General features: G+C 39.5%; 1 protein-coding gene across 13 annotated transcripts in view; it reads left to right on the forward strand.

Annotated features, from left to right (window-relative positions):
• The window catches only part of ADAM22 (ADAM metallopeptidase domain 22), a 278,417-nt gene that overhangs the window by 172,140 nt on the left and 91,106 nt on the right, over nt 1–15,171 (forward strand). The gene's annotated exons all lie outside the window — the stretch shown is intronic.

Raw genomic sequence — 15,171 nt, forward strand, 5'->3', positions numbered from 1 at the left:
TTTTACTCACCTGTTGTATCAGTGATATTGTTCTATAATTTATACATTGTTTATATTTTTTAAAGTAATTAACTGTTGAAAATCTCTGACATTTAAAACTCATAAGTACCATTTACTATTGATTTTATGTAAATGATTTTTTTTTGGTTAGTAAATGCACTGCATACTATAGTGACTCTTTGGAAGTTAGCCTGGGGTTGAAATTTTTTTTTTATAACCTTTGATTTTTAAAAATGTCTATAGCTTCATGGAATCATAAGGGACTTTAGAGATCATCACTCCAATCTCCTCTTCCTTTCTCAGGTAAATAAGTAACAGAAATGGTCATAAGTAACAGAAATAAGTAACACAAATTATCAACCTGTAGGCCTGTGGAAAAACTTGCAAAACCAAAAATAGACTTCAGTGTTCATGTTTAGAGTCACGTTTTACTAAGTACAACCTTAAATGATAATTTGCCTCCTTGAAAGATATTGCCTGAGAAGTTTCCCCTTAGGAAACAAATTCTTTGCATATACCTTCTGAAGATCCCCGGGCTACCCCAGAATCACGTATGGAGGGATGCAGATGACTGGTGCTGCTGGTAGTAGATTCTGAGTCCATATTGTTCAGACTCAGAGTGCTGTGGAAAATGGAGGTCCTACATTGGAATCTGATGCTGGTAGCTGCACGTTTTCTCTTTATCTTTCTTTTAAAAAATGGGGCAGGTGGGGAGATGATCGGAATCCCAGGAAAATCCATGGCAGGAGTGACAAAAACTAAACAAAAACTATTTCTCTTTTTTCTTTACCTAACATTCTTATAGTTACATCTTCTTTAAAGCAAAAACAAATAAATAAGCAAAAACACTATTCCCTTCTCCTCCCAACCCTTTGTTGAGTTTAGAAACATTCACCTATACTTTCTTTCTGTATAACTGCCTTTTTGCCTATTTCTTCCTATTAATATTAAAATATTGACTATAGAATAAAGTTATCAGTAATATGGTCTTAGATGAAACAAAGTAATTATGTACAGAAACACGTTTGAACTTCTATTGTTTGTAAAAAGATACAGTGATGCAGTAGTGGTTTCCTGGAGAGAGTTATAATTTCATGAGTTTGTAATTATATAGTCACAGAATATGGTCCACATTGATTTTCCATCTTCCCAATTTAGAACTGCATTTCAGAGATCCTGATAAGTACCCTCTTTGCATTACAGTTATATGTTACTGAGGAGCATTTTGTGGAAACCTAAAATTTTTTTAGTAGTCTGATAAGGCATTTGTAATATAATGGGCTTGTAATGATTATCTGACATCTGAAAAAAATTCTCATGTTCTCTGGACAAAAATAAGCAATTTGCATAGCTCTGTTTTATTTAGTAAGAGAACTGAAGGTCATCTTTTATATTATTTGTGTAAAAATATAAGGATTTCAAAATGCTCCTGTACGTAGCTAAATTGACCAGTTACAAGTAATTAAGCTATTGTTTTTGTCTGTTGGCAACAATTTCATTGCGACTCATGAAAACCCCATGGCAGTTAGGGTACAACCATATCCCTAGGGTATTAATAGTTTATTTTTGGAAAGTAGATTGACATGTCTAAGTGGGCTTGAGCTACCAACTGTTCAGTTAGCAGCAAAGTGCACTGATTCTCCACCCAGGGACTACAGTTAAGACGTAGGTTAATCTTATTAGACTAAAGATGCTGTGGTAGATCCCTTCCTCATCCACCAATAAGCCGAGCTTCTTCTTAGTGGTAAAATCCCTGGATTATGAATATCTATGTTAAAAGAGAAAAGAGGTTTTGACTTTTTGACAGCTAATGCAGAACCAGTTAGAGCATGTTCTGGAGGTGCTCGAGCTGACTCGCAGGAAGAGAGAGACTCGGAACATTTCTGACTTAGAGATCATCTGCAAATGCCATTTCTCATTATTTGAAGGGAGGACCAAGGAAAGAAATGGCAGGCTCCTTATGTCAATGCCAAACCAAAGCAAAATGAGGCCCAGAAGAAAAGTGACTTTCGCTTGGTAGAGCAGACGCCAGTCATGTAGCCACAATGCCGAGTAAACATACGAAGACAACCTGTGTGTCAGCACTAGGCAGCACACATTGGTCGGCAGTCTATTCCTGGGAGGAACCTAGAGTGCTCCAAAGTTTAAAAACAGATTTCAGTTTCGGCAGAGGCTCTCAAGCAAATTGTATCATCCAAGAAGCTAGGCCCTCCCTCTAACCGTTCTCTGGTAATTGATATGGGATGGAGATTTGTGTTATGTTTCCTACATAATACTAATGTAGATTCAGGGTTTGTGGACAGATATAATTGACATGAGCCCCAGTGTGCAGTGAAGAAGGCCCTAAAAGTGGTGCACATGATTTATAAGGGTGGAGTCTCTGCATTGGACACTTTTAGGGTGACTAAGTCATTCTAATTTACACACTTCTTTTTTTAAATTTAGCACTGAAAGTCCCTCATGCTGTGGAATCTTTTAATCACTTTTACCCCCTTTAATCCAAGCCACAGATACATCCTATATGGTATACATTGACCAACAACTAAAAGTAGCTCTGTATTTTCTGGTTACCAGTACATGGAACATTCTGGCTTATTCTTATCTCACTGCTTCCACTTGGTTTCTGATAATGCCAGTTAGGTTGGGAGAAGAGAGCTGCTGTTGAGTTCACCTTTTCTGCTGCAGGAAGACTTGGTCCAGGAATGTGTACAGGATTTCAGTGGACTTAGCTTTGAGGAGCTTTAGAGTACAGAGGCACGTAGGGTGTAAATCAGGGCATCGGAATCACCTGGAGGGTGGATTAAAAACACGGATAACCATATCTTCACAGCCTCTGAAGGAGGAAGTCTAGTACGCGGCCTGATCATTTGTGTTTCTGTCAAGCTGATGCTGGCCTAGAAACCATACCGAGATCCACAGCTGTAAAGGAAGGAGTGCTGGTGGCTCTGTCAGATAAGTATTGGACTGCTTACCTCCAGGTCTGCAGTTTAATACCACCACCTGCGCTGTGGTAGAAAGGTGAGGCTATTCCTGTAAAGATTTACAGCCCCTTAAGCCTTCTATAGGGTCGTTGGTCGACAGAATACCATTTGAACTGCGTCAACAAGCTGGTGAAACACGGAAGAACATGCTCGTTTACCTGCGTCAAGAAATCTGGAAGAGGCCCGTATTTGTATCTATTCCAACCCAGATGACCAACAATGTGGAAGTCATCAAACAATATCATTATGATCACATATAAGTACAGTTTTGCAGATGATCATTCAACAAGAGTTGCAGCCGTGCATCGACAGGGAGCTTCTGGAAATTTAAACCTGATTCAGAAGAGGAAAGGATTAGGAGGGACAACATTGCTGACATCAGATGGATCTTGGCTAAAAGCAGAGAATACCAGAAAGATGTTTACTTGTGTTTTATTGACTATGCAAAGGTATTCAATTGTGCACATCACAACAAATCTTGGGTAACATTCAGACTAATGAGAATTCCAGGACACTTCATTGTGCTCATGTGTAACCTGTACAAGGGCGAAGAGACAGTTGTTCAAACAGGTTAAGGGAATATGGCATGCTTTAAAATCAGGACCATGTGAAGAAGAAGAATGCATCAGGAATGGAGGAAGGGTTATTAACAACCTGTGCTGTGCAGAGGACACCAACTTGCTTGTTGAAAGGGAGGAGGACTTGAAGCCCTGTTGCTAATAATTGAAGACTGCAGCCTCCAGGATGGATTACAACTCAATGTAAAGAAAAAAATGAGCTGATGCCAGGGGCTCAAGTAGAAAGAAAATGCTTTGAAAAGATGATGACAAATTATGTACAGATGTGTTTGACAAAATGGATATACGTATGGGTTGTGATAAGAGCTGTAAGAGCCCCCATTAAAACAAAAGAAATGAAAAAGAAAGAAACACACACACAAACAGCAAAACTACATCAACAAACTCACATATATAAATAATGACATTGAATGTCAATGCATTAAATGTACCAGTCAAGAGACAATGAGTACCGTAGTGGATAAGAAAACAAGGCCCATCCATATGCTTGTAAGAGAAACACTTTAGACTCAAAGACAAAAATAGACTTAAGAATCAAAGGATGGAGAAAACAACAACAACAACAACAAAAGCTCACCTACCATCGAGTTGATTCTGACTCATAGTGACCCTACAGGACAGAGCAGAACTGCCCCTGTGGGTTTCAGAGATTGGAAATCTTCACAGGAGTAGAAGGAATATGTCTCCCTCTGAGTGGCTGGTGGTTTCATACTACTGAGCCTGTGTTTAGCAGCCCAGCATGATGAGCCACCTAGATTGTGGTAATTTACCATAGCCGATCTAGGAAACTAACCCTGATGTTATGATTGTTATTTTCCTGTTCACATGTAAGACACTATTACTTTAAATATTACGTTGGTAGGAACTAGACTGTTGGGTTTATATTGAGTAGAGGGACTGACAAAAGAGGAAGGCCCCGCCGAGCTGGATGGACACAGTGGCTGCCACCATGGGCTCAGGCACAGCAACAACCACGAGACGGTTCATGACGGGGCAGTGTGTCGTTCTGTTGTGCGCAGGTCATGATGGGTCGGAACCAATTTGAGGGCACCTAACAACAATAACATGGACTGACATGTATTCGTTTTCATAAAAAGGTAAATTCCAATAAAATGAGGATTCATAGAAGAACAAAAACCAGAATCTTCACAACTGGACCAATAGGTAACATCATGATCAATAGAGAAAAAATTGAAGTTGTCAAGGATGTAGTCTTGCTTGGATCCACAATCAATGCTTATGGAAGCAGCAGTCAAGAGATCAAATGACTCATTGAATTGGGTAAATTTGCTGCAAAAGACCTTTAAAGTGGTGAAGAGCAAGGACATTATTTTAAGGACTGAACTAGGACTGAACCAGGCACCGAAACCACCCCATGGTATTTTCAGTAGCCTCATATGTAAGTGTAGGCTGGGCATTGAATAAGGAAGACGGAAGAATTGATAGATCTGAATTATGGTGTTAGTAAAGAATATTGAAAGTACCATGCACTGCCAGAAGAACCACAGGTCTGTCTTGGAAGAAGTACAGCCAGAATGCTCATCGGAGGTTAAGATGAGCTTTGGAAATGTCACATACTTTGGAAATGTAATCCGGAGAGATCAGTCCTGGAGAAAGACATTATGCTGAGCAAACAGGTGGGCCAGGGAAAAAGAAGACCCTTGACACCATGGCTGCACCAATAAGCTCAAATAGAACAATTGTGAGAGTAGAGTGGGACTGAGCAGTGTTTCCTTCTGCTGAGCGTAGGCTCACCACGAGCCAGAGCTGACTTGACAGCACCTCGCAACAGTAACACGATGAGCCAGAAACAATTCAGTGGCAGTGGTTTCACTGTTGGTTTTGCTGTGGTTTAAGTGTTAACCTAACAGTAAGGTCAGCAGTTCAAGTCCTTTATAAGGTTTCTCTGGGTTGGAATAGACCCCATGCCAGTGGGTTTTTGCTTTTGTCTTATTTTTTGGTTTGGTATAAAGAGAGAATCCATGGTAGCGCTGTAGTTAAAATGCTTGACTACTGGCCAGAGGCCAGGGGTTTGAACCCACCAACCATTTGGCAGAAAACAATTGTAGCAATCTGCTTCCATAAAGATTTACAGTCTATAAACCCTATAGGGGGTTGTGCTCAGCCCTCCTTGGTCACTGTCCGTTGGAATTGAGTTACTTGATGGCAGTGGGTTTGGACCATGCTAGATAGAGGGCTTTGAGAGTGCACTAGGCATACCTGGGTATGAAAGACCTTGTTCATCTGTATTCTCCCTCTCTTACTTGTAAACAGATAAATATTTACTTCTAAAATCAACATGAAATTTCACATGAATTATACAGCAGAACACCCAAGATATGGTTAACATTGACTCTATGAGAGATGTGTGTTTCTGGTCTTCTCTATTTTTAGGTTAATGATTCCAAATATAATTTAATAAATTTACTGCAACCATAAAGCATTTGAAAATGTGGCTTTTGGAAATTCTGATCAAGTAAGCTTATGGCAAGTTGATTTACAAAGCTTGCCACAGTGATTCTGATAGTATAGGAACTATGTTTACTGAGCAATAATTCTAAAGTACACATTCTTATCCACTGCAGTTGCATTATCTCATTTGAGAAATTTAAAAAGATGCTGATTAAAAAGATACTCTAGAGATTATGATTTATTTGATTTGCAGTATAGTTTGGGCATTGGGATTACAAAACTTCCTAGGTAACTCTGATAAGCAGCCAAGATTGGGAACCCCTGCTCAGTGTGTTCCTGGATGAGAAAAACAGAGTATTTGCTAAAGTATAGATTCCTGGCTCTCACTTCCAAGCTATCTAGAAGAAATTTTGTGGAGCAGGAGATAAAGTAATCTGTATTATGATAACACCCAAATTGTTAGCCTTGATCATCAAGTATGAGTATGTTAGCTCAAGAGATACTATCGAAGCTTCAGTAAACATTGCTTCACTGTTCCCTTTCATATTTTCTAAAATTTTTTTCAGTGTTCTTTTCATTATCTCGTAGAATCCCTTGGAGGTAGGATGGGTAGATACTATCCCTGTTTTATTGAAGAGGTACCTGACATTCAGGGATACACTCACACATGAAGAAAGAGCAGGTAAGGAGATCATAATCTAGGGAGAAAAAACAGTACAGGAATTCAAGTGTAAAGACGTGGAGATCTATAGAGGAGGAAGGGTTACCCACCCACTGTCATCAAGTAAATTCTGACTCATAGCAAGTCTTTAGGTCGGAGTAGAACTGTCCAGGATTATGAATGTATGGGAGCAGACAGCCTCATCTTTTCCCCACAGAACAGCTAGTGGGTTTGAACGGATGTTGATGTTGTGCTCAAATCACTCCTCTTTATTGGGTGGTCATAGTTTTATAACTCAAGCTGTGTAAATTCATTTGTATAATCATCATATTTAGAATAAGCCCTTAATTTCTTTTGAGATTTTTTTTGTTTTTTAATTAAAAATATCGGTTTTTCTGAAAGCCAAATGAAGGTTGAACATGATAGTGAGAAAAGAGGAAAGTAAAAGGAAATAGAAGAAAAAACTAGAAGGCAAAGGACATTTATAGCGGTGTAAATACAGGCATGTGCATATGTAAATATGTTTATATATAATGACAGGGAAATAGTTCTTTGTACATATATTTATGTTATAAGTATTAAGATAGCAAACGGACATTGGCCTTGACTCAAGTACTCCTTCAATGCAAGAACACTTTATTCTAATAACCAGACATTCTATGATGCCCGCCTTCCCGAACGATCACTGAAGACAAAATGGGTGCGGTGCATTATCAGATGTGGTGAAGAAAGCTGATGGTTCTTGGCTTTCAAAAGATAAAGCATCTGGGGTCTTAAAGGCCTGAAGATAAGCAAGCGGTTATCTAGCTGAGAAGCTGAGAAGCAACAAAGCCTACATGGAAGAAACACAACAGCCTGTGTAATAAGGAGGTGCCGATGGGATCAGGTATCAGGCATCAAAGACCCAGAACAAAAAGTCATATTTATGTGAATGAGGGGGGAGGACAGAGTGGAGACCCAAAGCTCATATGTACACGATTGGCCATGCCCTCGCAGAAGGGTCACAAGGGAGAGATGAGCCAGTCAGGGTGCAGTAAAGCACCAATGAAACATACAACTTTCCTCTAGTTCTTGAATGCTTTCTCTTCCCCTCCCCCATTATCATGACCCAGTTCTGCCTTACAGATCCAGATAGACCAGAGCATGTACACTGGTACAGATAATAGCTCACAACACAGGGAATCCAGGACAGATAAACCCCTCAGGACCAATAATGAGAGATTGATACCAGGAGGGTAAGGGTAAGGTGAGGGGAGAAAGGGGGAACTGATCACAACAATCAGCATGATCACAACCCTCCCAGGGGGCCGAACAACAGAAAAGTGGCTGAAGGGAGACAGTAGTTGGTGTAAGACATGAAAAAAAAAACCCAATAATTTATAAATTATCAAGGGTTCATGAGGGAGGAAGGGTGTGGGTGGGGGGAAATGAACTGATACTAAGGGCTCAAGTAGAAAGAAAATGTTTTGAAAATGATGATGGCAACATGTATTCAAATGTGCTTGACACAATGGATGGATGTATGGATTGTGATAAGTTGTAAGAGCCCCCAATAAAATGATTTTAAAATATATATAAAGGTCTCTGAATGTTAAAGTAAATTATTATTTTTACTTCTCTAACTGTAAGGCTAACAGTTCAAACCAACCAGCCACTCCATAGGAAGAAATGAGCCTGTTTACTCCAGTAAATATTTACAGTCTTTGGAACCCTATAAAGATTCACAGTGAGTCAGAATTAATTCGATAGTAGTGATGGGAAAATTAAAATTGCAATAAGCTTCCCCTCCCCACTGGAAAGAGAAGCCAATAAGTAGACCTACAAGCTATCATACAGCTCAGTTTTATAGAATTGAGTTTCTTTCTTTCTTTCTTTTTTTTGAAGTGAGTTTCTTTTGAACGATAGCTATCCAATTAGCTAAAAATAAACATCTGTATTGTTGTGCCTGTGCTATTAAATATCAAGGAGTGAGAAGGAAGCTTCAAGGACATTGGATCTATTTTTGGAACAAAGGCATAAGCTGTATGACTGGCAGCCAGATAAAGGGCCCCGGCCTGTTAGGACGTTCTAGCTTTTCTTCTTTTGTACAGCATCTGTCTCGGCTTGCTGTACACCGACTCCCATCAAGTATTCCCAGAAGTCAACTGAGATATGGCAACCCTTTATGATGGAATTCGCATTTTTAAGTTGCTGCTCTTTAATGTACTTTTTAATAGAATGCAGGTTTATTTTCAAGTACAATACATTTTAAAACAAGACATTTTTTAAAAGTACAAACAAGATTACATTTTTTTCTTTTAAGTATCTATTAAAATTTTAAATGTACTAATGTTTTGATCTACCAGGTTCATGTCTAGTCACTTCTTTTACATATATAAGGACACAAAAGTATGAAATAATGTTTTGTTGCTCCATTGTTTATGGTCCACCACCACCCCACTACTGTGCATTCAATTCCATTATCGACCCTGCAGGGCAGAGTAGACCTACTCCATAGGGTTCCCAAGATGGTAACTCTTTATAGGAGCAATCTCATCTTTTCCCCATGGTTGGGGGGTTTGAACCACTACTGGGTTTGAACTGCTGGTAGTTAGCAGTCAGAAGCTTAGTCTACTTTGCCAATAGGGTGCTTTGTTTATGATAGCCCCCCGCCCCAATCACTGGAAATAATGTAAATGCCCATTAGTACAAGATTTTTTAAGTGTGACATCCCTACACCGAATAGTATGCCATCACTGAAAGAATGATGTATTTCAGTAGAAAGATGCCAAAGTTACTTTGAGGGGGAAAAATTAAATAGCAGAGCATTGTGCATAGTATAAAACCAGTTGTGCATCAAATTTTTATCTGTATATTTATGTATATGTACATTTTCTTTAATATGCATAGGCTCTTCCTGACAGGGTCAACAAAATGTGTTAGAAATGCATACCTCTTAAAAGCAATTGAGCCTAAAGATTATATATGAGGGAGGTATTTTTATTTTTGATCATGGACCCTATGAATTCTTAGGATTCTCATTATAAGAGCTTGTCTATTTATCTACCTATCTATACATATACATATACATATACATATACACATACAATGGTAAATGGTAAGAAGAAACTAACTACAAAGTGGAAGGAAACATTTTTAATTTAATTTAACAAGTCTACAATAGATTTATATAAATTAAGGTGGTGCTTTAATTTGAAAGTTCCCATCTTGGACTAAAAATACTTTCAGGCATATTTTAAAAATCATTACTTTAAGTCTTGGTTTAAGTAACAGTACTATATGGTAAGTAAAACCTTAAAATATAGTAATGAAAAATTAATTTCCTCTGTTATTTAAAAGAGTTGCATACACCACCAATTGGTAGCCTTGAATTTTGCGCTGTATCAGTTAAATTGACAATTTCCCCCTGGTGTTTATACTTCTCTTGAAGCGTCACGGAAACATTCGATGATGATTCAACCATACTGAGCTCTTCAGTGCACTGCAGTGTTGGGCTTTTGTACAGATCGACGCCTGACCATATGCTGCCTTTGGACTCACTCATCATTTTCAGAATAAAAAATTAGTGGAAGATAGTTTTATTATGTAATCAACAATTTGCCTCTTCCTCAATATAGTAGAGAATTGTCTTTTAAAGTGAATCTTTTGTTCGGATAGCCAAACTTTTCATATCTCCAGGACTTATATTTTAATGAAAATGCTAATAATTGTTAACTGAAACATTTCCCGTAGGAGAAAGGTTCAAGCCACACAACCCCTGCGCACTGACCTATTTTTTTCTATGTACAGTTAGTTCTCAACTTCTGTGCTCCCTTCACTGATACCACAGTTCTTGTGACTATCGTCTCTTTGTTTCTATTCTTTTATTGTTATTATTTGTTTGTTTGTTATTATATAATAATATATAATAACATATATAATAATTATATAATAATATATAATAATTATATAATAATATAATATAATATTATTATTATTGTCTAGTGCTCACTGTGAGTGCGAGAGAGTTTCCAACCAGGTTGTATAGTTATTGTCCACTATAGAAAAGCACTGTTAGTGAGAGGGCTTTCATTGGTTACTGACCTTTAATTTATAGCCAACACAAGGTCAACAATATTGATTCCTGGCCAATTAAATGTTTTTAAAAAATCAAGGTCAGTTGAGACATAACATGAGACAAGCTCTCATGTACTTAGAATCTAATCTTGTGCATAGTTCCTGTTTTGTGCTGGGCTAACCAGAGAAGCAAAACCAGTGACATTTGTATGTGTTTGTCTATAGAAAGAGATTTATCTTAAGAAATGGCTTACACAATTGTAGAAGTAGGTAAGTCTAGTTCAGTTCGAGTCCATAGGTCTGTGAGCTGGAGCTTCTTCTGACTTATGTAGCTGCGGAAGCTGATGAACAAAAAGCAGGATGATGAAGCAGGAGATCCACAGGCTGGTGGATGCAGAGGTAAATGAATCTGAGGTCAGCCAAATGAATCCAAGGTTACCAGTCTGCTGATGGCTCCAGGAGTTGACAGGTGATAGAACAGGAGATCAACAAACCAGATGTAGAATCCAGATCCAGTAAAAGCTAAGGAAAAGAGCTCTCTGTTTTGCTCTGCTCTGGTTCTCTCTCTTATACAAAAGGCCACACCTTGTGGTGTCTTCAGCCTTTGATTAATAGGTTGGGTTCCACCCCTACCTTCACCTAGGAGTGTCTACTTGATATAAACTCTATTCATTACAACCAGTGACTTTCATATATGTACATCAAGATAAAGGCTCACTCCTGAATGCTTCTTCCGCCTACTACCATGACCCAGTTCTATCTTAAAAATCTGACCAGTACACATATTGGTACAGATAAGTGCTTCAACACATGGAATTCAGGACAATAAAACCCTTAGTAACAGTAGTAGGAGTATTGATATTATGAGGGTAGGGGAATGGTGTGGGCGGGGTGGGGTGGGCAGGGCAGGGTAGGGAACCCATCACAAGGTTGATATGTAGTATACCCCCCAGGGGGATGTATAACAGAAATGTGGGTAAAGGGAGACAAGGGACAGTATAAGACATGAAATAACAATAATAATATCTAATTGATCAAGGATTCGCGAGGGCGGGGGAGGGAGGGGGGAAAGAAGAGCTGATACCAAGGGCTCAAGTAGAAAGAAAATGTTTTGAGAATGATGATGGCAACATAGGTACAAGTGTGCTTAATGCAATTAAATGATGGATTGTTATAAGAGTTGTAAGAGCCCCCAATAATATGATTAGTAATAATAAAGATAATGGCTCATATCGTTACAGAAGTGGACAAGTCCAAGTGCAGGCAGTTTCCAAGTCTGAAGCTGAGGTGTTAGGCTGGAGGCCTCTCATGTTGGGTCTCTGTGGGGGCTGATGAACTCTAAGACTGACAGGAGGGCCACAGGCTAATTGCAGCAGAGACTAATGAATCCAAGGTCAGTAGGTCATACTTGTGACTGTAGAGTTGAATGAATCCCAGATCGGTGATCAGCAAGGAATGTGACAAACCATTGGCTCAATTCCAAAGACATCAAGGTTGAGGAGCCAGATGCAGGTTCCAGACCCAGGAAAAAGGGAAGCAAACTACTTCACAGCATTCACTTACTTTAGAAGCAGGCCGTAGCTCTAAGCAAACGTCCTTTCAATCTGTTGCACTAAGGCTGTTAACTGAGTAAGGGTGTTGTATCCCCCTCTAATCTTCTTAGTACTGATTAGCTGGGATTATATTGTGTTAGGTCAGGTGTGGGGGTAACCAGCCCCTCACAACTATCATGGGTTCGGTAGGCACAACTGTACAGTTATGATATGCAAAGATTATAGTACAGTCATAGAGAATAGGAGAGATAGGAGAGAGTGTAAAATAAAGAAGTCAGACACATTTCATGGTAGCATGCTCACCCCGGCTCCTCTTGGTGATACATGTGGAGGTGGGAGATGAGAGGGCAGGAGAGAGCTGGATTTATTTCTAACCCAAACTTATATATCTTTAGGTGCATACAAGCCTCCTGATTACAGATAACGACCTACATCAGAGGAAGGGGTTGTAACATAGGTAATACAAGCAATAGGAGGGGGATGACCTGGGGTGTACACCCAATAGTAAGAGGAGGGAATATAGGGTACATATGTGGCAAGATGGGTAGACTCTAGACTCAATATAGTAGCCTAACCTTAGTCATCCCTGAGTGGTCCTAGGCTTGCCTGCAGGCTCTCCTTCAAGGGAACCATCACTATCCTTATCAGAAGGAAGTGGGTCCTACTTAGGGTGGGTCAGACTATACAGTCTGGTTGCTTAGGGTCTAGATGGCTGATAACCTCATTTACCATGTGTAGCAAGCAGTGTCTTGGGTTTGGCATATATTTGAGGGAGACAACTAGGGAGAAACCTTTCTGTATCCCACAGCCAGGTTATGGGGAATTAAAAAATATTAATTGCCAAGCCAATGAGAATTCTGACCCAGCCAAGTTGATACAAAACCTAATTATCACAGTTCCTTAATCCAAGAGTCCAACAAAGGATGTTTTAACATTATGTTAAGTTTATAGCCTTATTAGACAAACAAAATGGAAAATGAAAATTTTAAATGAGTCTAGGGAAAAGCTTGGATTTGCATTACATAATCCATAGCTTCTAGGGGTAAAGACTCAAGCTTTAGATTCACACAAAGTTTGTGTCCCTATTTGTCATTTCCCAGGTAGATAGTCTTAATCTCCAGAGAGTGTGCCCTCTTCTGCATACTAGACAGAAGTCATGGTGATGAGTTAATAAGCACTGAGCTGTTAACCAGGAGGTTGATACCTTGAGCCCACCAGTCTCTCCTGCTCATATAAAGATTTACAGCCTTGAACGTGCTATTGAAAAGTTTTATTCTAACCTTTCACTATAAGTTGGCATCAATTCAGTGGCAAAGGGGCGTGATGGATGTGTAACAGGATGATATTTCCTCATAGAATTGATGTGAGGATTTAATGTGTGTGTGTGTATAAGTATATTGGGCAAGATAATTATTGACATACAATAATCATAATAGTCACTTTTGTTAGGTGCCACCAAATTGGTTTCAACTCATACTGACCCTGTGCACAACAGAAGAGGAGACTGCCAGTCCTGCACCATCTCACAGTTGGTCTTATGTTTAAGCCCTTTGATGCAGCCACTATGTCAATCTGTCTTTTCTAGGGCCTCCCTCTTTTTTCTGTGCCTCTCTCTGTTACGAAGTGTGATGTCCTTCTTCGGTGCCTCTCCTGATAATACGTCCGAAGTACATGAGACAAAGAGTCTAGTCTTCTTTACCGCTAAGGAGCGTTCTGACTGTACTTTTTCCATGACAGATGTGTTGGTTCTTTGGCAGTCCATGGTTCTTTCAGTATTCTTCTCCAACACCATAATTCAAATGTATCAATTTTTTGGTGTTCCTAATTCAATGTACAGTTTTCACATGCATATGAAGTGATTGAAAATACCAGCGCTTGGGCTCAGGCACACCTTGGTCCTCAAAGTAACATCTTGGCGTTTCAGTCCAATACAGTGCATCATTTTATCTCTTGAATGCTGCTTCCATGAGCATTGATTGTGAACCCAAGATGAAATTCTGGACAACTTTTTCCCGTTTTATCATGTTGTTACCTATTGGTCTAATTGTGAGGATTTTGGTTTTATTTTCATTGAATTGATATCCTTCCTGAAAGCTGCAAGACTTGATTTTTATCACCAAGTGCTTCAAGTCCTCCTGACTCTTAGCAAGCAAGTTTGTGTTATCTGCATATTGCAGGTTGTTAATAAGTCTTCCTCCATTCCCGATGCTGCATTCTTCATATAATGCAGCTTCTTTGATATTTTGTTCAGCATACCGATTGAATAAGTATGGTCAGAGTAGCCAGCAAATATTCCTTACCATATACCAAGCATCATTCTAATGCTTTATACATAGCAACTCATTTACTTCTCTGAATAATCCTATGAGATTATTATCTATGCGGGCAGGAGAATACTGAGACACAGGGAGGCTAGAGAACTTGCTTGAGATCACACAGCTAGCCAGTGGAATAGGTCAGGGTGGTGACATCTCCACCATGCCTCCCTTCCCTGCGAAGTCAGTGCCTCACTTCCTAATGTCTGGCCTGTTTCTATTCCCGACTTCCTTTGGCCTTCTGGGTTCCAGCCCACATCTGACACATCTAACCCCCACTGTCCAGTCCCACCACAGTGATTGGTTTATGATGCTCAGCGATGCATCGGAGGTATCGCTGTGTACCATCTTGCTCTCCTCCTCCTCGCCGAAGCTAAGATCCACCAGATCCTGCTCAATGTCTCTTGAGGAGCAATGGTCTTGGGTCTGACAGTCTTATGTGACATTTCAGTGAAGAAAATGTCTTCAGACTTCTTACATCGTTATGCCTTCCTGTTCTGTCCCGAGGACTTGTCAAGCCCTGATTATTTTAAGTCAGCTTAGACCCCGAAGCCAGAGTGTGAGGCAGGTAACATTTGTCCCATACATTTATTCTGTCAATCCTTCCGATTTCAC

The sequence above is a fragment of the Echinops telfairi genome, unplaced genomic scaffold, assembly GCF_000313985.2.
Source record: "Echinops telfairi isolate 266 unplaced genomic scaffold, ASM31398v2 ScPeMD7_23;HRSCAF=83, whole genome shotgun sequence".
Classification (NCBI taxonomy): Eukaryota; Metazoa; Chordata; class Mammalia; order Afrosoricida; family Tenrecidae; genus Echinops; species Echinops telfairi.